Source organism: Schistocerca gregaria, chromosome 3 (assembly GCF_023897955.1).
Source record: "Schistocerca gregaria isolate iqSchGreg1 chromosome 3, iqSchGreg1.2, whole genome shotgun sequence".
Lineage (NCBI taxonomy): Eukaryota > Metazoa > Arthropoda > Insecta > Orthoptera > Acrididae > Schistocerca > Schistocerca gregaria.
In genome coordinates, this window is record NC_064922.1 from 926,507,266 (window position 1) to 926,528,816 (window position 21,551).

The 21,551-nt window shown below is 44.7% G+C and overlaps 1 protein-coding gene and 1 pseudogene across 2 annotated transcripts in view; both read right to left on the minus strand.

Annotated features, from left to right (window-relative positions):
* LOC126355797 (TBC1 domain family member 14-like) overlaps positions 1 to 21,551 on the minus strand; it is a 313,754-nt gene that overhangs the window by 126,187 nt on the left and 166,016 nt on the right. The window lies entirely within an intron of this gene.
* On the minus strand, positions 7,635 to 7,752 carry LOC126356664 (5S ribosomal RNA; annotated as a pseudogene).

The window sequence follows — 21,551 nt, forward strand, 5'->3', positions numbered from 1 at the left end:
AAGAGAAGCCAGATCTCGCACGGAAAGATTTAAGTGTTCATTTTCCCAAATGCCATTAAGAGCGGGACGGTCGAGAAACAGGTGAGAGTTAGTAAGTTACGTGTTCCATTGATCAATAGCACATTAAAACCGTTATGTTGTGGAACGTGTCAAATGCACAAGAAATGCGCACAGGAAACATGCTTTTCTTTTCTTTTCTTTTTTTCACATTATAGTATTATACCTAAATATTTCTATTATATATCCCATTCCCTTAAATGGCACAAAATGCAAATATTATATCTGCAGATTTATTTACTCATCTTCAAGAATTCATCTATGGTATAGGAGGAGTTGTCAAGGAGCTATGATATCAATTTGTTTTTGAAACTACTACTGCTGTCTGTCAGACATTTTATTTCATCTGGTAATTTATCAAAAAGTTTTATAGCAGTATATTTTTACTCCTTTCTGTGCCAAAGATAGGTTAAGTGAAGGACAGTGTAGGTCTTTCTTTTTTCTGGTATTGTAATCATGAATGTCGCTGTTGATTTTAAACTGGTCCATGTCGTTGCGAAAAAATTTCATTACTGAGTAAATGCACTGTGAAGCAGTTGTAAGAATTCCTAACCTTTTAAACAGATGCCTAAAAGATGTGCGACTATGAACCGCACACATTGTTTTAACTACTCTCTTCTGAGCAGTGAATACCTTTTGCCGAAGTGTTGAGTTGCCCCAGAATATTATTCCGTACGACATCAGAGAGTGGAAGTACGCAAAGTACGTTAGCTTACTAACTTCTACATCCTCAAAATTGGCAGTTATTCTGATTGCAAAAGTTGATAACCTAGTCGCTTTAGGAGATCCAAAATATGAATTTTCCAATTAAGATTCTCATCTATATGTACAACCAAAAACTTAGTATGCTCTACCCTGGCTCTTGACTTTCTTTAATGTGTTATGTTTAGTGAAGGAACTATACTTTTTGCAGCAGAAAATTGGATGTACTGTGCTTTTTCAAAGTTCAGAGCAAGCCCATTCGCAGAAAACCAATTAATAACTTTTCCAAAGAACTTATTTGTATCATTTTCTATCGGTCTTTCTTTTACTGGATTAATAATTATGCTTGTATCATCAGCAGTTGCTCCGTAGTCGTTTAGATGTAGACATAATACATTTCTATATTCGAATACCACGATACGACAACGTGACGTGGAAATATAATATCTAAAGAGTGTGGCTCACAATTAGTTCCGTTAAGCATCTTGTCCATGTCGACTAGACTACGGTTGTTTTTGTTTACTGCCCAACGTGGCCCGGCTATTTGTTGACGCTGGGCAGTATCCAGCACGATGGCATCATAGCGCTGACAGTGATCTATAAAGGGCGTCACATTCTGCATTGTCTCCTCACAGAAGCTGGTCGGCTGACTGTGTACCGAATTCGCTCGGCACCGCAGTAATAAGCGTTCTACATCTGCATACACACTACCACTGTGAAGTGCGTGTCACCGAGTATTTCGTATTGTGTCACATGCTAGGGTTTCTTCCCGTTGTAATTGCATCACTCTTTAAGTACTTCTGTGTGCTCTGTGATGAATCTAATCTTGTCATCGCGGTCTTTATAGGGACTTCACAAGCAGACATGCGCGGAGTAGTTGGCGTCGTACACTCAAGCGTCAACCAACTCATGTTTTTCAGAAATTTTGTGCCTGTCACTCGTGACTAAAAAATGAAAAAAAAAATAAACCTTTCGTGCCGCCCTTCTTTGTATATGGTCAATGTCCCCTATCAGTCATACTTGGTATGGGTCCCAAAAGCTTGAGCAACATGCTCAGACGGGACGCACGAGATCTTTGCACGCAGCCTCCTTGGAAACTGACTACGTATTCTCTGTTATCCTGCCAATGAAACGAAGTCTACCGCCTTCTCTACCTATGACTGAGCGTACTTTTATAGTTCCAGTGCATATTCCAACGAACTGTCACTCCCAAGAATTTGCATGACTTGACTGATTCCAGTTGTGACTCACTGGTATTGTATTCAGACGATACTTTTTTTTAACGTGCACAGTCTTAGATTTCCGAGTGTTTACAGCACGTTGTCAGTTTCTGCATAAATGTGGAATCGAATAGTACTTCATTATAATAACTGCATCATCTGCAAAGAGTCTGAGGTTACTATTAATATTGTCTGTCAGGTCATTAACAAGATGCGGCCTGAAGTTATTTCTCTTTCTGTCAATGACTATCCTGAGATAAAATGATGTGGCGTCCTTACGACGAAAGCCTCAGTATAGTCATAAATTTTGCTTGATATCCTATATAGTCGTATAATCGTTTTAAACACTGGTATGGTAGAGAGTTAAATGCTTTTCCGATGTGAATTACAATACCTGTTGAGTGTATTTCGGTCGTCAATGAGCAGGCAGGCCATATGCCTTCGGAGCAAACTGATACTTCATCAATGAATTCATTATTTTATCGTAAGCACTTAAGTCTTCCCATTGGGCACTGATAGGATTCACGTTTCTTCTTACGTTTTATGGAGTAAAAGAGGCCTTATTCTACTTTAAACGAACATCGCTAATTTACCTTTACTAGGCTATTGGTCACACGGTCGATGGTCCTAATCGCTCCAAAGTGACTCATATTCTGAATGAATACAGAAGTGTCAGCAACAGTGAATATCCTACAGGCCACTATAACCGGATGTAGTATACTCTTATCCTTCTACAACGAGAAGGAAGGAAAGCATCGCTTTGATGGAAGGCAAAAAATGGTTGAAATGGCTCTAAGCACTATGGGACTTAACTTCTGAGGTCATCAGTCCCCTAGAACTTAGAACCACTTAAACCTAACTAACCTAAGGACATCGCACGCATCCTTGCCCGAGGCAAGATTAGAACCAGCGACCGTAGCCGCAGCGCGGTTCCGGACTGAAGCGCCTGGAACCGCTCGGCCACGGCAGCCGGCCGTTGGAAGCCTGAGCGTACAGAAATCTCAAAGAAGCAGGAGAGGACGTGACAAAGAAATGTACTGGAGACCACGTACCACAGCAAAATGTATTATCCCAAGGACATAGTTAAATCTCTACAGCGCCAAAAATGTACGACCAGAGTTACAGAATAACACATACGCCTAGCTAAATTGACTACCAGTCACTGGAGAATAATTTACCTGACTGGCAGTTGGAAAGAAGTCTGTATAGCAATACTGAGGGTTAACCAGCGCTTAAGATCAAGTTATCGAGCTCTCTTGAAGAACCGCTTCTGTACCCAACTGAGTCTCGACAGCTAGCCATTCCGAGGAGAGTAACTCAAAGTGAAATATACGTGAACTGAATTTTGGACACGGCAACAGGTGCATGTTGCGTAAGGCCGTTACAGATGCTGTTTGTTTGGGGTCACAAATGTATCGTCATCACCACACTACTTCTCATGTGTGATTCATCGCGAGCAGCAGGCATACAGAGAAGTCTATCAACATGCTAGCACGAGTGACTCAGAGAGAGAGAGAGAGAGAGAGAGAGAGAGAGAGAGAGAGAGAGAGTAAATGGTTAGAGCTGCAGTTTGCACCTGTACTAGGACCATACGTATTTCAATATAAACCGACGGCTACTTTAATGCGCTTGACCGCGGACGACATTTATACTCTAGCTCATCAAAAGTATCCGAACGCCACTATGTAATGCGGAATTGACCACTACACAGACCCAGTAGATAAAAGAAGGCGGGGAGTAATATGTTGTTAGTAAAGAAGTCGTAATAGCAAAATTGGTCGGTCTGGAGACCTGAGCGACTTCGAACGTGGACTAGTCACTGAATATAACCTGAGCAACAAGTCCATGACGGACATTTCACCCCCTTTTAAAGCTTCCCATGTCGACTGTTGATTATGTGATTGTGAAGTGGAAACGTAAAGGAATAACCACAGATAAATCAAGAGCAGACAGACCTCAGGAGAGCGGTTGTAAAAAAATCGCCCAGTATCAGCGGAAGGAATCACTCGTGAGTTCCAAAGTGCTACCAGTAGATCAGGTAGCACAATGACGTTGCGTAGCGTGTTCAATGGGGTATGATGGTCGAGCATCTCCTCATAACCCACACACTTCTACAGGGTGAAAAGCATTTAAACCGACGAACTCTGGGAGGTTGTAGGGGACATCAAAACAAATGTTTTTTCCTAATGCCATTTTTTCCTATGAGGAGTACTTAAACCGGTAGAGGAATATTTCTCTGGCGGCAAATTAATTAAACCAACAAACACTTTTCTATTTTTTATGACCAAGAGACAACACATTAACACAACCCAATTTCAATTACAGTAGATTTTCAAAAATGCTTCCATCGACACGTAAACAAACCGTCGTATCATGATCTGTCTGACACGGGCAAAAACCCCCAGGAGTATCCTGAATTGATCCTGTTGCTTCTACTATCCGGGCAACCAGATCCTCTTCTGATGCAACAGGAGTTGCGTAATCAAGGTTGTGTATCTCTCCCCACACAAAAAAATCCAGAGGCGACATTTCTGGGGATCGAACAGGCCATGGTACAGGACCACCTCTGCCAGTCCACGTTTCTGGGAACCGTCGGTCCAGGAATCGATGCACACGACGACTGAAATGTGCCGGCGCCCCGTCATGTTGGAACCACATGTGTTGTCTCGTAGGGAGCGGGACGTCTTCCAGAAATTCTGACAATGCTCTGGCAAGAAAATTGTAGTGGTGCCTGCCATTTAATGGCCTAGGTAGCAGATACGGCCCAATTAAACAGTCCCCAACAACACCGACCCAGACATTAACGAAGAACCGCACTTGACGAGCGCTAGTAACTGTGACACGTGGGTTATCCTCACTCCAAACATGCGAATTGTGCATGTTGCAAAATGGCTCTGAGCACTATGGGACTTAACTTATGAGGTCACAGTCCCCGTCCCCTAGAACTAAGAACTACTTACACCTAACTAACTTAAGGACATCACACACATCCATGCCCGAGGCAGGATTCGAACCTGCGACCGTTGCGGTCGCGCGGTTCCAGACTGTAGCGTCTAGAACCGCTCGGCCACACCGGCCGGCTATTGAAGACTCCATCACGCCCGAACGTTGCTTCATCGGTAAACAACAGAGAGTATGGAAATGTAGGATGAATTTGAGAGTGTTCCTGGTACCACTGCGAAAACTGTGCTCTGGGTGGATAATCAACTGGTTCCAGGTTGTGGACACGCTGTAAGTGAAATAAATGGACGTAACAACTGCTCTCGAAGACTGTTCTTACATTCGTCTGATTCGTCCCCATGTTACGTGCAATTGCACGAGTGCTGATTGAAGGATCCCGCTCCACATGCGACAGCTTCCTCAAATTCCAGCGTTCTTACCGTGCGACGTCGTCCCTGTCCAGGTAAACTGCTAAATGACCCAGTCTCACGCAGACGTTGGTACACAGCAGTAAAGGTCGTATGAAGCAGGATACGGCGATTAGGATATTCTGTTGATAAACCCGCTAAGCAGCTCGTCCGTTGTTGTGCGCTACGTAGTTCGCACCTATCATATCCTGTACTCACTCCAGGTGTATCGCTCCATTAGTAACAGAGACAATGCACTACTACACTGGTGGACAGCAGTTGCCTACAACTGAAGAGCATAAAACGCCCTTTAACAACTGAAGATCGTAATACGGCCTGCACAGGTTTAAATAATCCTCAGAGGAAAAAAATGTTTTACATTAGGGAAAAATATTTGTTTTTATGTTCCCTACAACCTGCCAGAGTTTGTCGGTTTAAATACTTTTCACCCTCTATACTCATCGCCAAGCGACATTTGTGTAGGTGTAAAAGCAACGTCACTGGACAATAAAGAAGCACTCCGTCTTCAGGCCACAAGTGTCCCATCGGAACCATCCGATCGCCGTGTCATCGTTAGCTGAGGACGGGGATAGGAGGGGTGTGTGGTCAGCACACTGCTCTCCCGGCCGTTATGATGGTTTTCTTTTACCGGAGCCGCTACTATTCGGTCGAGTAGCTCCTCAATTGGCTTCACGAGGCTACGTGCACCCTGAAAAATGGCAACAGCGCATGGCGGCCCCGACGGTCACCCATCCAAGTGCCGGCCGTGCCCGACAGCCCCTAACTTCGGTGAGCTGGCGGCAACCGGTGTATCCACTGCGGCAAGGCAGTTGCCCTCACTGGACAATGGATGATTGGAAATGTGTGTTTTGGAATGACGGCTCCCGCTGTAACTTGTATCAATCCGGTGGAACGATCTACGTGTGGAGAATGCCTGCAAAACATTACCTGCTATCATGTGGAGATGCGACTGTGAAGTACACAGGAAGTGACGTTACGGTATTGGAGTGTTTCTCCTGATTAGGGTGAGGTCCTCTTATTGCGCTTAAGAAAACGCTAAATGGGGAAGGATATCACCACATTTTACAGCCCTGTGTAATGCGTACGGTAGAGGGACGGACCGGAGATGATGACTGATTGCATCAACTTTATGTCATAAAGCAGTATCAGTCAGGCTATGGTTCGTGGACTATGGCACTCCTGAAATGGACTGGAGCCGGCCGCGGTGGTATAGCGGTTCTGGGCGCTCAGTCCGGAACCGCGCGACTGCTACGGTCGCAGGTTCGAATCCTGCCTCGGTCATGGATGTGTGTGATGTCCTTAGGTTAATTAGGTTTAAGTAGTTCTAAGTTCTAGGGGACTGATGACCACAGATGTTAAGTCCCATAGTGCTCAGAGCCATTTGAACCATTTTTGAACCAGTCTGAACGCAGTGGATCACCCTTCGGATCAGAACGTCGACTTCGCTCCAACCCTAGTGTCTAACATCACTACCTACAGTGGTTTCGGCTTTTGAGGAATAGCGGGCTGACAGACATTGAGACGCCTCATTGTGGGTGTGCTCAGGCAGAGTTCATAAATACGAGGGTTGGACACAACCTACATTAATGCCCACTAATAAATGCAGGATACTTTTCATCATATAGTCTACTTGCGAGTGATGAGAATGAATGCGATGCCATTCCTCATCTACTCCCCCTTCCACCTCGTATTTAGAATTAACGGGTAGTAATATCACTCTTCCGTTTAATTGAGCTCTTACACTATCAAATGAACGCCACAGAGTGTCGAAGTTACAGGTGACAACGCCTGCAGCTAGAGCATTCATTCGGTAGCGCACATGAGTCATAACGGCAACACATCTTCCGTCACTCCACTTAGCGGTCCCTGCAGTGTTGTTATGACAGGCGTGGAGACGTCAGGCGCTGTCTGACGTCCAAGGTATGTAACTACCTGGTCCATCGCGAGGAATTCGACCTGCGCCCGCCAGCGTCTATATCAATGTTCGGCGAACACGTTAGTCGACAGAGCCTAACATCAACACCACAACGATTGAAATTTGTTTTTAGAGTAAAGTTTTTAAAACTTACGCTGTGTACGTGAGTACATAAGCACTCTGTCTTCAGGCCACGAATGGCCTACCGGGACCATCCGACCGCCGTGTCATCCTCACTGAGAATGCGGATAGGAGGGGCGTGGGGTCAGCACACCGCTCTCCCGTTCGTGATGGTATTCTTGACCGAAGCCGCTACTGTTCGGTCGAGTAGCTCCTCAATTGGCATCACGAGTCTGAGTGCACCCCGAAAAATGGCAACAGCGCATGGCGGCCTGGACGGTCACCCATCCAAGTGCCGACCACGCCCGTCAGCGCTTAACTTCGGTGATCTCACGGGAACCGGTGTAGTCACTGCGGCAAGGCCGTTGCCGCGTACATGTGTACATGATTAGGGTACTCTAAGCTGGCCTTTGGTAGTAACGTCCAAAATTTGTCTGACGCACGTTCACTGAGTTCGGCTCCTTCCTACGCTCCCATCCACATTCGTATTGTTTACTTATTTCATCTATCGGCTTTCGTTCTTCCCCTCTACATGTCCAGACCGCCTCAACATACCTTTCTCAATACTCAACACTCCTTTCGATCCATAACGCTTCCACGAATTAACATAATAAATACAATAAAGTTTTAAGTTTCAGTTGCCGGCCGCGGTGCTCTCGCGGTTCTAGGCGCTCAGTCCGGCACCGCGGGACTGCTACGGACGCAGGTTCGAATCCTGCCTCGGGCATGGATGTGTGTGATGTCCTTAGGTTAGTTAGGTTTAAGTAGTTCTAAGTTCTAGGGGACTGATGACCTAAGATGTTAAGTCCCATAGTGCTCAGAGCCATTTTTTTAAGTTTCAGTTAAGCTGTAAGTGCGTCGAATTGAACTCGATAACATACTTAATAAAGGCATCATTTATTGACAAAATTAAATACTAAGGAATAAATAAAATTTAATCGTGACAATGACTGACAAACACTAATTTTACCAATGTCCTTGTATTTCCTTGGAAATTTTGGATAACTCTTAGTAGGTTGGTTGCTGTTTTTAATTTTAGGCACAATTCCCGGTTCTCATCAATAAGACGGGTAAGATTCATGTTTGAAAATGTGTTCACACGAATATCTAGGCCAGAATAAAGAAAGAATGGCACATGCAATTTTTTCAGCAGCTTGTGTAAGTCAAGAATATTATTCCAGTTATTAAAAATCAACACATCTCACTTGTCGAGATTTTTCATAGAAGACCACTAGTGCTGTGATATTCCACTCACGTATTATTTTGTAAGTTACAGGAAAAATACGTCATCTGTAACAGCCTGAATGAAAGGTGAAACAAAACATATGCCGAGGCGTTGTAAAGGCCGTCTTGAGGGACAAATTGTGGATAGGAACACATGTCTGGAAACAAAGTGCCGCAGCTACACAGTTAACAGGACACCATGCCCGCCGCTAGGTCACCCCCTTCGGCAGCAACGTTTGATTGATTTCATTCCGGCCCGCGGAAAAATTCCGAGTGGACACAAAACTAATGTAGTATCTAATATTCCTAAAGCAACACAAAGTCGTTCAAATTTCGAGCTCCATAATTCTTCGTCTTTTCGATCGAGCAATTGCGTTTCACTGTTACTTATGAGAATATTACGGAGACAAAAATGTAATTCTGTTACAGTAGCATTAAGGTGCTTTTCTTTAACATGGCCTAACGCCACTTTGCTGTTTCTGAATTGCCGAAACCTGTCGAGAAAATTTAGTAGCTTTAGTGTTTTAAAATAAAGTGGCCTAACACCCAAAATTATTTTATCCATAACCGTCGAGAAAAGCTACCCTCATATTCAAAAGTGTTGTTCTGAGACAGCAAATGTCAATATCAAAACTTACAGGAGAGAGAGACAATTTGTTTGTGAATGAAATAACTTCTTTTAACACCGAAAAAAATTGTGTTTCCTTTCCCCTGTAGTTTACGATTAACCTCATCCAGATGAGACCGCGATGTCCACCATGAACGGATCATTTGTTAGTTCTGGACAGTGACAACCCTCTCAAGGATAAATGCTTGTATTTATGGCAATAAGGAAGTGAAATGTTTCAAAACTTTACCACATGACAACAAATGTGTCTTGTTATGCAGGTGAAGATCTGCGTACCCACTCTGCATTTCAATCAAAAATTATTTAAACTGGCGATGATCGAGAGCTTTAGCCGTGTATGTGCGCGACCGCGAGTAGTATTTTCTGAAGAGCCATACGTAAGGGTCCGACAAGCCGCGTGTGACTCGCGAGTCGCGGCTTGCCGCCCAGTTGTCTATATAGAGCAGGCATCCGTAACCCTGTGATGACCTGTGGGCCTGATTCACATGTTTACTTAAGCCTGCGAGCCACCTCGTCACGACACGACTGCAGCGCTCCTTGCGCATGAAGTCAAAACTAGTGTCCGTGGCAATGTTTAATGGATAAACGTACCGATATGAATGGCACCCCTTTCCCGACACGCCACCCAACAAATTATGCCTCAAAACATGCATTTTTTTAAAGTAGATTCATTTCGTCCACCCGGAATTTTTCGCGGGCCGGATTGAAACCAGTCACACACGTTGCTGCTGAAGAGGTGGCCTGTTACCTGTGAAGCACGGTAGCACGCTTTTCCCGATATGCGTTCGTATTCGCAATTTGTCCCTCAAGACGCCACTTACAACGCCTCGAAGTTTGTAGGTAAGTGTTTTGTTTCACCCATTAAAGAGGTTATTTCAGATTACGTATTTTTTCTGTAACTTGTACAGTAATAAGTGAAGGGATTTTTTTAGGCAAGTACATGTAAGAAACATTAGTCTTTCGGCAGACCGTCTATGCACGGTACCACTCTTCGTTTTCGGAGCATCACCTGCGACCAGCTTTGCGAAAGAAGCGGCGACACTTTCTGCGCAACCCACCCATCATTTTGCAGGAAAGTGCGCGGGCGCATACAGCACAAGCTGTGGCTCCTCTGTTCGCTCGATGGGACTTGGAAGTACTGCAACCTCCACCATACTCCCCGGACTTAAGTTCTTGTGACTTTGATTTGATTCCGAAGATGTAGGAACCACTTCGTGGCATTCGCTTCAGAAGTGCTGCAGAGATTCGAAAGGCAATAGACCGCTCCATTCGCACCTTCAACAGAACAGGCTCTGCTAACGGTATATTACCCCTACCACATCAACACAATGCTGGTGACTGCTTTGAAGGACAGTCACAGGTGCAAAAATGTAACTCTTTTGTATGGCTTGTGAATAAATAGTTGCCACTATTTAAGTTCCAACCCTCGTATTTGTAAGCTCATCCACCGGCCGGCGTGACCGAGCGGTTCTAGGCGCTTCAGTCTGGAACCGCGCTACCGCCATGGTCTAAAAAAATGGTTCAAATGGCTCTGAGCACTATGGCACTTAACATCTATGGTCATCAGTCCCCTAGAACTTAGAACTACTTAAACCCAACTAACCTGAGGACAACACACAACACCCAGCCATCACGAGGCAGTGAAAATCCCTGACCCTGCCGGGAATCGACCCGGGAACCCGGGTGCGGAAGGCGAGAACGCTACCGCACGACCCATTGTCGCAGGTTCGACTCCTGCCTCGGGCATGGATGTGTGTGATGTTCTTCGGTTAGTTAGGTTTAATTAGTTCTAAGTTCTAGGGGACTGATGACCTCATGTGTTTAGTCCCACAGTGCTGAGAGCCATTTTTTTGTAAGCTCATCCCCAATGCGTTGCTGTGTTTCAGAATAGATTTCCTGCTGACTTAGTCACTACGTATTGATAAGAGTGCTCCGACTACTTCGAAAAATGTGCTTACACGGCTTTCGCACGCAGCTGCGTCCGTCGTGAACGAGCACGGCGCTATGGCGACGGCCCCCGCCGACGTAACAGATATTGTTGGGTGCAAAGTTCACTGTCCCCGGCGGGCCGATTTTCCGCCGGCATAAGCAAGCTGCCAAACGCTGCAGAAACGCAAAAATCCACAGGGTTTCGTCATGGAGATTACACGAAGCCGCAGGGCAACGTGTCTGCTCTCCAAGAGGGAGGAGCCTTCTGGCGATACACGCCGAGTAGTCTCTCCCAACGAACGGCGATAATACCTCACTCTAGCAGAAGCTTTCTGCAGAGTGTGTTCCAAGAGTGTGCACACTGTAATGCTACGAAAAGTTTGGAGAAAAAATTACATTTGCATTAGCATAAACTGAGGTGACAAAGTCACGGTATAGCGATACGCACATGCACAGATGGCAGCAGGACCGCGTACAGAAGGTATAAAAGGGCGGTACGCTGGCGGAAGTGTCATTTGCACTCATGTGATTCAAGTGAAAAGGTTTCCGACGTGATCATGACCGCACGACGGGAATTAACAGACTTCGAACGCGGAATAGTAGGAGGAGCTAAACACCTGATACATTCCATTTCGAAATTGTTTAGGAATTCAATATTCTGAGCTCCACAGTGTCAAGAATGTGCCGAGAATACCAAAGTTCAGGCATTACCCCTCACCGCGGCCAACGCAATGGCCGACGGCCTTCAATTAACGACCGAGAACAGCGGCGTCTGCCTCAAGTTGTCAGTGCTAACAGACAAGCAACGCTGCACGCAATAAACGCAAAAATCAATGTGGGGTGTACCATGAACGGTTGCGTTACAACGGTGCGGCGAAATTTGCCGTTAATGAGTTATGGCACAGCAGACGACCGACGCGATTCCGCCGCTAACAAACGACATCGCCTGCAACGCATCTCCTGGGCTCGTGACCATATGGCTCGGACAATAGACGACTGGAAAACCGTGGCCTACGTCAGACGAGTCCCGATTTCGGCTGGTAAGAGCTGATGGTTGGGTTCGAATGTGGCGCAGACCCCGCGAAGCCATGGGCCCAAGTTGTCAGCAGGGCATTGTGCAAGTTCGTGGAAGCTCCAGGTAAACCGATCATTGACTGCAAATGATTATGTTCGGTTACTTGGAGATCTTTTGCAGTCATTCGTGGACTTCATGTTTTCAAACAACGGTGTCTTGTCAACGGGCCACAACTGTTCGCGACTGCTTTGAAGAAAATTCCGGACTATTCGAGCGAACGATTTGGCCACCCACATCGCACATCAATCCCTTCGAACATTTATGGGGCATAATCGAGAGGTCATTTCGTGCACAGCGGCCTGCACCGACAACACTTTCGCCGTTATGGACGGCTATAACGGCAGTACGGCTCAATATTTCTGCACGAGACTTCCAACGACTTGTTTCAGTCCGTGCCACGCCGAACTGCTGCACTACGCCGCGAAAAAGGAGGTCCGCCAAGACATTAGGAGGTATCCCATGATTTTTGTCACCTCACTGTATGTCAGACTTGCACTACGGGGCTGGATTTTTCGCTCTGCAGCGAAGTGCATGTCGTTTTGAACTCTCTGGGAGATATAAACTGTATGCCGCGCCGAAACATGTACTCCGAACCTTTGCCTTACGCGGGGAATGCTCTCACTTACTGAGCGATCGCAAGAGCACAATATTCCTCGACACTTGTACTCTTTGGCTTAGCATGCACTAGCCGGTGAATGTTGATTTGTAATATTTTTTGTTGCTACGCGTCTTTGCTGGCGTCTGAGGCATTGTGTTGACGTGGGCACTCTGAGTTACACAACATGAGGTCGGCTGCGTTAAGATCTGGGCATTGAGTCGTGGGTTCAAAAATGGCTTTGATCACTATGGGTCTCAACATCGGAGGTCATCAATCCCCTAGAACTTAGAACTACTTAAACCTAACTAACCTAAGGACATCACAAACATCCATGCCCGAGACAGGATTGGAACCTGCGACCGTAGCAGTCGTGCGGTGCCGGCTGTAGTGGCCGAGCGGTTCTAGGCGCTACAGTCTGGAACCACGCGGCTGTTACGGTCGCAGTTTCGAATCCTGCCTCGGGCACGAATGTGTGTGTGTTGTCCTTAGGTTAGTTAGGTTTAAGTAGTTCTAAGTCTAGGGGACTGGTGACCTCAGATGTTAAGTTCCAAAGTGCTTAGAGCCATTTGAACCATTTTTTGATGATGAAATGATGAGGACAACACAAACACACAGTCCCTGGGCAGAGAAACCCCAATCCGGCCAGGAAGTCATAATTATATGACCCATCCATTTGCAAGTCGCTGAACTCTTCGTTTGTAGAGACAATTTTTGGGAAACAGCAACCACTAACTTTGGTAAAAAAACAGTGTTTATACTTTGACCTAAGTTACCTGCCAACTGATTCGCATGGAACTAATAATTCCAAATGCACTTATAACTCATTTTACAGAAGCTGAGGTGCCACGTGACCACACCACAGGTGGGTATCGGTATCAGAACAAACACTGATTTCCCACACACTTCACAGTCATCGTCATCGTGCAGGTCGCGCAAAAATCCGCCCAAGTCCTCTGCCACTTCGTCACGAGACAGCAGGAACATTGGCACGCGTTGTTGTGGGTGTCTCGCAATGTGCGCTATGTTTAGCAACACCACTGCTCCACAGCCGTCTGGTTCCCTAAGCGCCGCCTTTACTCCTCCGCTAATAGGAGTATCTTCGATTCTTTTCATACTTCGAAAATTTGGAAATCAGTGTTTGGACACAAATTTCCTGAATCAGCAGGAAGTAATTTTAAAAAATAAAAACCGCTATCAAAATTTTAAATATTTCTGAGCGCAATTAAGTACAAGCGTCTGACAAAGTTCAATAACGTCACCAGTAGCCGAATCGGTAGTGGAATATTCCAATAACCGTGAACTTGTTGGTTCGATTCTCGCTCTTAAGAACGTTTTCTTAATTTTATCTTTAAATTTTATTACAGAGATGTTATCAAATAATGAATCATAATTTCTAATAAAAATACTATATTATATTTTTAATTACGACCACAGTAAAATAATATTTAATGCAGGCATGCGGAATGCCTTGTTGGTGACTGGAAAATTATGTGCTCTATCTAATCAATAATATATGGATACCCTTATGCATCGCAGAACTGACCACTAGATGTCAAGAGAGGAGGACTTTCCAGTACAAAAGGTAGCGGGGCTACTGTGTTGTCAGGGGACAAGCAGAAACAGCAGAATGGGATGGTCAGGAGATCTTAGCGACTTCGAAAGTGGACCAGTCATTGCACGCCACCTGAGTAACAAGTCCCTCATGTTTGTTTACCAAAATTTGACAGTATACATGTGATGTGTTACGGCAGTGAGAGAAGCATGTGACCACTGGAGACAGTGCCACAAGCTCCTCCAAAAAATCGTAACACAACACACATGCACATGTCATACTAAGAAATGCAAATCCACCTGATGATATAGGTTTAAAACATTGAAATGCGTCGTGGAGATAAATAAACAGTGACTGGTAAAAGTAAACTTCATGTTTCATTTAATGCCAATAACGGTTACGGTAAAGCCTAACCTAAAACGTTCGCATTTAAAGTATTTTAGTTTCTCTTTGGTTTTCGTGTTTTGTCCCAAATTTTTATTTCGTGTGAATGCTATCATTTGAGTGCCATTAGCAATTCTTAAATAACAAAGATGTTATTTTTGTTAATAAAATATAATGGAATATTTGTTTATTAAAATTTCCGTTTAGTAACGAATATATACTCAAAACAAAATTTAAAAACTGTTACTATTACCGATAATCCAAGCAGCGGCTTCGTGAGTGCGAAAGTAATACGTTACGAATTCAGCCCCCAGCGGTAAGAGGAATGCTCTCAACAGTGGTCGAAAATTTTCAAGGGTGACTTTTTCGTTTTTTTTTCTTTTAACTGCGTCGCACTGCTTTAGGAAACTGATATTCGGACAGTGACCCAAAAATACTATAAATAAGAACAAAATCGAAGCGAACCAGTACAGAAGGTCTCCTGGCTTGCAACATGCAACAGCTCACCTGTTGCTCCAGACCAGTAACCCTACCGCCACTGCCTGTTGCTATTAGCGTCAATACCTCGCATGTGACATCGCCATCTTTTGGAGCTTCGACTGTTGTCATCATCATTTGGCAGCCGCGACGTCTTCTAAGGCCGCGTGGAGTGGCCACGTGGTTTGAGGCGCCATGTCATGGATTGCGCGGCCCCTCTCGCCGGAGGTTCGAGTCCCCCCTCGGCCGTGTGTGTGTGTGTGTGTGTGTGTGTGTGTGCTCTTAACATAAGTTAGTTTAAGTGGTGTGTAAGTCTAGGGACCGATGACTTCAGCAGTTTTGTTGCTTAGGAATTCACACACACACACACACACACATACACACACACACACACACACACACACACACACACACACACGCACACACACATCACATAATTCGTTAGACAGTTCTAATCTTTCACGCAATGTACAGTTCGTTATACCCGGTGATCAAAAAGTCAGTATAAATTTGAAAACTGAATAAATCATTGAATAATGTAGATAGAGAGGTACAAATTGACACACATGCTTGGAATGACATGGGGTTTTATTAGAACGAAAAAAATACAAAAGGTCAAAAAATGTCCGACAGATGGCGCTTCACCCGATCAGAATAGCAATAATTAACATAACAAAGTAAGACAAAGCAAAGATGATGTTCTTTACAGGAAATGCTCAATATGTCCACCATCATTCCTCAACAATAGCTGTAGTCTAGGAATAATGTTGTGAACAGCACTGTAAACCATGTCCGGAGCTATGGTGAGGCATTGGCGTCGAATGTTGTCTTTCTGCATCCCTAGAGATGTCGGTCGATCACGATTCACTTACAACTTCAGGTACTCCGGAAGCCAATAATCGCACGGACTGAGGTCTGGGGACCTGGGAGGCCAAGTATGACGAAAGTGGCGGTTGAGCACACGATCACCACCAAAAGACGCGCGCAAGAGATCTTTCACGCGTCTAGCAATGTGAGGTGGAGCGCCATCCTGCATAAACATCGTACGTTCCAGAAGGTGTTTATCACCCAGGCTGGGGGATGATGAGATTCTGTAAGATTACAGCTCCTTTTATACACGATTGTCATGCGCAGTCACTGACGTTTTGCTGTCCAGTGCCATCTGTCGGACATTTTGTGATTTTTTTTTTGTTGTTCTAATAAACCCCATGTCATTCAAAGAATGTGTGTCAATTTTTACCTCTCTATCTACATTATTCCGTGGTTTAATAAGTTTTCAAATTTATACTGACTTTTTGATCACGCGGTACATTGATTCTCCTGTGTTTTGATCTTGTTGCGGTAAGAAAATTAATCCCGCTCGAAAGACACTTCGAATTACACAGTGTGGTTGCGACTTGCAGGCACAGATCAGTGGCCAATGAGTGATTTTACTGCATGCCACATGGAATGGTAACCTGCCGGGGGACTGACTCTAATGTAAATACGCACCGGTGAATGTGCAGTGACGAGCCATAACAGCAACCTGGTTTCCTCTCGTCTGATTACTTCCTCAACAGTTGTGACGTTCTCTTGCAGGCTGGTGTCCAACGATGGGACGAGACTGTTATTTGGCTACCTCGCTTCTTTGTACTAGAACCGAGACTCCAACGTTTACCATCCGTTGGAAACATCCTATCACAATTACGTATCATTCGTATGTCAAGTTAATAATCTGTTCTCCCGGGTTCGATTCCCGGCGGGGTCAGGGATTTTCTCTGCCTCGTGACGACTGGGTGTTGTCTGATGTCCTTAGGTTAGTTAGGTTTAAGTAGTTCTAAGTTCTAGGGGACTGATGACCATAGGTGTTAAGTCCCATAGTGTTCAGAGCCATTTGAACCATTTTTTAAATCTGTTCTGCAGCATTTGTCAGGACTAGCTTATTTCGTTCTGCTGCGGCAGACAGAACATCCCTAGTGCTTCGTAACACATTGCGTTACGGAAGACTACAGTTCTGCAGAGAGGACACGTAACTATGCACTTCACTTGAAGGCAGCGTCAGTGACACACTCATTATCGCCACTTATCGACTGCCTGTTCTGGAACGTCCTCCAAAAGGCGCAGGAACCAAATACGCTAAAAGGAGGCAACTGTTCTCTTTGGCACATGATGCGTTTGTCAACGTTATCGCCTTTAAACAAACGCTTAAGTTCCGAAGAAAACGACTTGCAGCTATGTATGGCTGATACTGGATAGTAAATCAGGTTCTAGTCGTTTAAATGTTCGTTGCATTGCACAGAACTTTGGCCAGGAGAGTTGTCTTGTGGCGCACGAAGGTGAACCAGAACCGGATCGACCTTTGGTCTCTTCCATTGGTTAGCCTGAGTGTTGTAGGCGGTTTGTCACACTCTTTTAGGCAAATGCAAGGCTGGTCACCAGTTTCCTCATCAGAAAAGTACCCATGCATAGTCCGTGACTATATACATAATAAGATTTAATATAATTTTTTCATTAGGTTTCACCTACCTCTCTGGAGGGCAATTTCGCGGTTAAGATACTTTCCCCAAGTTGAACTAATTGCAGGATTTGAAAAATTAATAATCGACAAAGTCACGACTAACCTATCTCACACTATTGTACCATTTCACTACAATTGCAACTGACACTGGAGAATGAATGTGTTAAGGACCAATCCAAGATGCACTGCGCAAGTCGAAACAGTTCGCTGATTACATTTCGGCTTCCTCACTGGTGCGAAGAGGTTCGTCAGTATTTATGCCGTGCTGGACGATAGCATCTTTCCAAAATTCAAACTATAACTGTACTTGCCTTTGGTTTTTTTATTTAATTTGCAGTTATATTTTCATCTATTTGTACCTATTGCTTCATGAATGTACTTCGAACTACAATGTCCTTACATAAACGAAATTCCTATTATGGTTCATTTCTTTAAAACAAGACCGTCAGTTACTCTGTTCACAATACAATGTTCTACATTTTAACTTAGTGCAGCATAACTACACGGAACTTCATAAACAACCACATTGGAGACTACTGGCTATTAGCGTGTAACATCGCCTCTGGCCTTTACAACGACCTCAATTCGGCTAAATATTCCATACCCAGCTGAAGGGACTCATTAAGGATTTGATCCCGTAAAGCCACCAAATTGAGGTGATGCTGACTGCTACGTTTCATCCGCCTTTACAAATAGTCTAAGGCGCTGCAGTCATGGACTGTGCGGCTGGTACCGGCGGAGGTTCGAGTCCTCCCTAGCGCATGGGTGTCTGTGTTTGTCCTCAGGATAATTTAGGTTAAGTAGTGTGTAAGTTTAGGGACTGATGACCTTAGCAGTTAAGTCCTATAAGATTTCACACACATTTGAACAATTTTATAAATAGTCCTAAACATTTTCTATGGGTTTAAGATGTGTTCACTTAACGGACCACTTAAAGTGCGACAGGGTAGTCAGACCATGAACATATCCGTGCAACCCTATTAAGACGACTATTGGTATCTTGCAAGAAGGAAGTATCTATCGCACGTAGATAACGTAGCTGTAAAAGGGAAGAGCAACCGTTGGTCGCCGAGAATGTTGAAATAAACATCCTGAATTCGTGAATGACATTTTCACTCTGCAGCGGAGTGTGCGCTGATATGAAACTTCCTGACAGATTAAAACTGTGTTCCGGACCGAGACTCGAACACGGGACCTTTGCATTTCGCAGACAAGTGCTCTACCAACTGAGCTACCCAAGAACGACTCACGCCCCGTCCTCATATCTTTAATTCCGCCAGTACCTCGTCTCCTACCTTCCAAACTTCACAGAAGCTCTCCTGAGAACCTTGCGGAACTAGCACTCCTGGAAGAAAGGATATTGCGGAGATATGGCTTGGCTTTGCCACAGCGTGAGGGATGTTTCCAGAATGATATTTTCACTCTGCACAGGAGTTTGCCCTGATATGAAACTTCCTGGCAGCTGTGAGGACGGGGCGTGAGTGATGCTTGGATAGCTCAGTTGGTAGAGCACTTGCCTGCGGAAGGCAAAGGTCCCGAGTTCGAGTCTTGGTCCGGCACACAGTTTTAATCTGCTAGGAAGTTTCATCCTGGATTCGTGTTACGATAACCAGAATGAGTGAGCTAAAAATATGACAGACTCTTCGGCCTACGTTACGTCCTTGACAGACTGCAGGTTAAATGTTTCCTCACTGGCCCGGATGTGCACTCGAAGCGTTGCACCATCCGAAAAAGAGGAAAAATCTGAAAGTCGGACCACACTCCACGCCTCCAGTCAGCTAGTCTCCAGTTTCCGTGCCGTTTAGCTCACTGAAGACCAGTAGCTTTATGTACCGCTCTAGGCAGTGGCTTTTTGCGAATTACCCCTCTGGCACACTATACAGTCTCTGCTAAACACAGTACAATAGTTCGAGGAGTAAAAGAAATCTAGAAATATACAGGGTGTCCTATTTCTCTTGACCACCCTAAATAACTGTTTGTCCACATGCAAATTACAAAATGTTTCAAGCAAATATTTTTTAGCCGTCAGGGGGACATCAATCAGCATGATTGCCTTGTTGTAGCTTTGTTTTTTTTTTCAAAGACATGAACAGCTGTATGACTTTTTTAAATGGCACCCTGTATTTTTTATTCGGTAATTCATTTCCTCTCCTAAGACCTATTCAAAAGTGTATCGCAGTGCACCATTCACTGAAACACAACGTTATTAATTACATAACACAACACTGACGTTGACGCTCCCAGCGCTTAGTGCAGGTACTCGGGGTAATGGAACACATCCACGTGCTGACGTTGACAGAGGACAAAGTAAACATAAGTGGAATGCACACCCGTCATTCCGTCAACCAATGTCAGTTGAAGAGTTGTGTGAGAAGAGAAGGTAGAAATGCTACTCATGTACGGCGAATGTCAGTTAGCAGATCAGTAATTGCAATAATGTTTTCTTATGTAGGGTACATTTAGTGCTGTAGTTTAGTCCTTTTAAATACTGTTGTGTAGAGTAGGCATACAGCAAAGGCTGTCGTTCCTACAAACTGCATCGACCTAACGTTTCTTTTATTGTTGTTGTTGAAGGTAGGCGAAATGCTATGCAGGCAGCGGAACTGTACAGAGAGCGATAATGTTTTCTTATGTAGGGTACATTTAGTGCTGTAGTTTAGTCCTTTTAAATACTGTTGTGTAGAGTAGGCATACAGCAAAGGCTGTCCTTCCTACAAACTGCATCGACATAACGTTTCTTTTATTGTTGTTGTTGAAGGTAGGCGAAATGCTATGCAGGCAGCGGAACTGTACAGAGAGCGATATCCTGACAAGAACCCATCTTCCCGACGGATGTTTTCTCGTCTTGTTGCGACGCTTCAGGAAACGGGAAGTTTCAACCCACGACAACGCAATCGTCGTAGAACTGGCACAGACGAAGCTGCCGAAGTTACTGTTCTCGCTTCCGTTGCTATGAAACCACATGTGAGCACACGACAACTAGAACACGAGACTGACATTCCTACATCAAGAATGGCATGGGAATGATTTCCAAAATAGTGTACAGTTCTGTCAGTGGGCACAGCAGCTAATCCTCGCCAACACGAACTCCTTTTCCAATGTTCTATTTACCGATGAATGATCCTTCTCAAACAAAGGACAGGTAAATACAAGGAACATGCTTTATTGGTCCAGCGACAACCCACGATGGCTTAGATAGGTGGAACATCAGCATCAGTGTAGAGTTAACGTCTGGTGTGAGATGCTTGGTACTAAAACTACTGGCCCTTATTCCATCAATGGTAGTCTAAACGGCACAGCGTATGGCAATTTCCTCAGACGAATTCTTCCTCCTCTTCTGGATGAAGTGCCGCCAAGAACCAGAATGCTTATGTGGTATCGACACGATGGATGTCCAGCACATAATGCCTTGCGTGCACGTCGTGTTCTGAACCGAAGGTATCCTGCCAGGTGGATTGGTCGAGGAGGAACAGTTACTTGGTCTGCTAGGTCTCCTGATTTAAATGCTGTGGGATTTTTTCTTTGTGGATGCATTAAAGACGTTGTCTATCGTGATATTCCGACAACTCCAGAGGACATGCAGGAACTTATCGTCCTTGCTTCTAATTCTCTTCAGCAGGTAACACTGGAAGCAGTAAATAATTCTTTCATTCAAACAGTGTCCAGTGTATCGGTGTCCAGGGTCACCATTTTGAGATCTTTGAACGTTCTACCCCTGGGCAATGGTACAGGAGAGTCAAAGTCAATTTCGTGTTATGTTTTTACTTGGTTTTCATTTGTTTTCTGACAACTCCAGCAAGTGGAC